Source organism: Sinocyclocheilus anshuiensis, unplaced genomic scaffold (genome assembly GCF_001515605.1).
Source record: "Sinocyclocheilus anshuiensis isolate Anshui unplaced genomic scaffold, SAMN03320099.WGS_v1.1 scaffold1146, whole genome shotgun sequence".
Classification (NCBI taxonomy): Eukaryota; Metazoa; Chordata; class Actinopteri; order Cypriniformes; family Cyprinidae; genus Sinocyclocheilus; species Sinocyclocheilus anshuiensis.
This window is the reverse complement of record NW_015539920.1, coordinates 521,249-524,284: the sequence shown is the minus strand read 5'-3', so window position 1 is coordinate 524,284 and position 3,036 is coordinate 521,249. Positions and strand designations below refer to the sequence as shown.

At 36.4% G+C, this 3,036-nt stretch overlaps 1 pseudogene; it reads left to right on the top strand.

Moving 5' to 3' along the window:
• LOC107686524 (uncharacterized) overlaps positions 1-2,500 on the top strand; it is a 12,179-nt pseudogene extending 9,679 nt beyond the window's left edge.
• The last annotated feature ends 536 nt before the right edge of the window (positions 2,501-3,036 follow it).

Sequence of the window (3,036 nt, the reverse complement as noted above, 5' to 3'; positions counted from 1 at the left end):
TTCTTTATATATATATATATATATATATATATATATATATGATGTAACCATGCAAAGATGAATTATCTTATTCATTTCCTTTGAAATAGAACCCAACACCTCAAATTATAATTTTTTTTTTGTATTATTAGATTACTTTTGTGAATTGTGGTAGGGTAGGGTGACAGTTTTAAATACTGTTTTCTTATGTACTTGCTCAATAACTGATTTTTGAGATTTTGTGATTTCCCATTTGTGTGAGGTTTGTTACTGCATTCACATAATTGTGTACAGTATAAGGCTCAAATGTGACAGTTCACTTACACAAAACAAAAACAGCCTCACAAAGCTTACTGTTACTTATTGTTTTCTACTGATTTTCTCACAGAGTACCAGAAACCAGTCCAGATCCTAAATGAAAGTATGTGGGTTTTTTCCCCTTGACACCATACTCTCATATTTATATTACTGTCCTGCACTCATAGGCCTTTTGATAATGAGCAACAATACCTTGAGTTCTGAAATAATATTGATTAATCCATTATATATCATTTTAGCTAATTTCCAACACGTGGCAGACGTGATACCCAAGATCACCGCGTTGCCTCGTTCGTGTGTGGTAATACCGTGCAGTTTCAAGATGGAGGAGGAATATGTCACTCGTCTTCGGGTTCTTTGGGTCACCATAAAAGGTGGCTACATGTTCCACACCGACCCAGACGATGTCTTGGACAACTTCAAAGGCCGCACAAGACTCATCGGAAACCCGGATGAGCAAGACTGTTCTGTGGAGATGGATAATGTGCAAACTCATGACAACGGGCCGTTCTGTTTCCGAGCAGAAAGAGAAAATGAGAGATACAGCTTCAACAACAGCTGTGTGTTCATTATAATGCGGGGTGAGGAATATATAACCATTCACTTTTGTTCACAAACTTTTGAAAAATTGCATTTATGAACAAGTGTATTTCGTGCACCACCTAATGTCTTTGTGTTAAAAAGCACCCGACAAACCTGTGATGTCATCCCTCCCTGAAGACATCGAGCCCGGGACACGAGTCGCCGTCAAATGCTCAGTCAACCACACATGCTCCTCTCACCCTCCCCAAATCACCTGGAGCGTCCCAACAGCCCGAGAAACTATCAGCCACAGTCACATGGGTGGAGGCGTCTGGGAAACAGTGTCCGCTGTGACCTTTATTCCTACTGGATATGAAGAGAAAGATGAAATTGTCTGCACCGCCAAATTTTGGGGTGGTAAAACACAGGAAAATACTGCCTTCCTCAGTATTAGAAGTAAGTACAGACTGATAGAGTTACATCCAATATGTTTTGGAGGATTTTTGCAGGAATGCATGTTAATGAGTTCGGCTTCTATATATTAGACTCTTTGGTCCATTTTTTAATAGGAGTGGTCAAATAGAAACTGTACTTCATTATGTGTGAGAGTTATTATTTATAATCCTTTTAAAATTATATCATTATAGGAGTTCAAGGCGTTGGATTTGGGCCTTATGCCATTGTATCTTCACTTGTCTTCATCCTTATTTGTGTACTTACTGGAGTCTTCATATATAAAAGGCAACACAGGTTTGTATGGTTTTTGGCTTATACTTATGCTTTAGAATGTCTGCATTTAAATTTAAATCTCTATAGTGCCACCAGGAGGTCAAACTTGCACTGACCTTTGCTTGTAACTTTAATTTTGTTTAAAAATATATAATAATAATTTATAAAACGGATAGTTTCGGTCCTTGATTCTTATTGGTTGAGCCGCGTTCGAAGCTGTTGTAAATTACACTACAAACATACACCTTTGTTTACTTCTGTGTGTTGCTCGGCAACCACTTGAGGAACTACATTGTTGGGTGGAAGAATAATGTTTTTATTTATATCATTACACTTTATGTGCTCTGTTTTATTCTGTGAAACCTTACTATGTATATGGAATAACCGTTTTATAAAAGCAATAAGCCCTGTGAAGCCGTGGTTTACAGTGAATTTATAACAGCTAAGGGGCGTTGTTAGGCACGACGCGAAGCCCGACACCCCTTAGCTGTTATAAATTCACTGTAAACCATGGCTTCTTGGGGCTTATTGCTTTATTTTTCAACACATCCTGTATTGAGCATTTATCAGATCATCCCCAAATTTGGGTCAGACGATCTTGAGACAGTTCTGGTCAAAAACCAAAGACCATAACATCAATGGTGCCAAACAGAATGGGAAGGTGTATGTATGTAATGTCCCATATGTATATAACATTATGATATACAGGGGCCACAAACACAATCTGAACATAGGTATGTGACATAATGATACAAAATGTAATATTTACCTTTTTGGGTTCATTTCATGTTTAATCATTAAATAATAAAATCTTCCAGTTTGATAGTTTTAATGTTGTTCTGTTTTTGTTTTTTTGTTTTTTTTTTACAGGTACCAATCACACAGAATCAATGCAAATCTGAGAGCAGAATACAAGTCAGCATTTTATTCTTTAAAAATAAGAATACATTAGAATTCCATTACATATTTCTAACAAAAAACACTTATGACTGATAAATAACATTAATATTAAAATGTACAGGTGAACATTGATTCAGTTATTGATTGTGTCAGGCCATCATTTTGATATCACCACAGTGCTGACACATTTGACAAATGTTTTACAGTTGTTTTTGCATACTAAAGTGAAATTCACAGCCTCACTCATTCTTGCTTCTACACACCCATGAACCTTCTCTCTTTACAGGCCAAACAACATTTGTACAGTGTCAGGAAACAAGCCTTTATCCAAACCTCAAATGCCATCACCAAAGAGGTACATAATATTTGAACCACAAATGTCTAAATTCATTTAAACAGTGTGTTACACAGCAAAATAATAATATTCAGTAGACAGAGTGTCATAATAAAAATTCAGATGCTACTTCAAGATTCCTTTAAAGGGGTCATGTGATGCGTTTTCATGCTTTCCTTTTTCTTTAGTGTGTTATGTAGCCATTTGGGCATGTATAAGATCTGCAAACTTATAAAGCTCAGTGTCCCACAAAA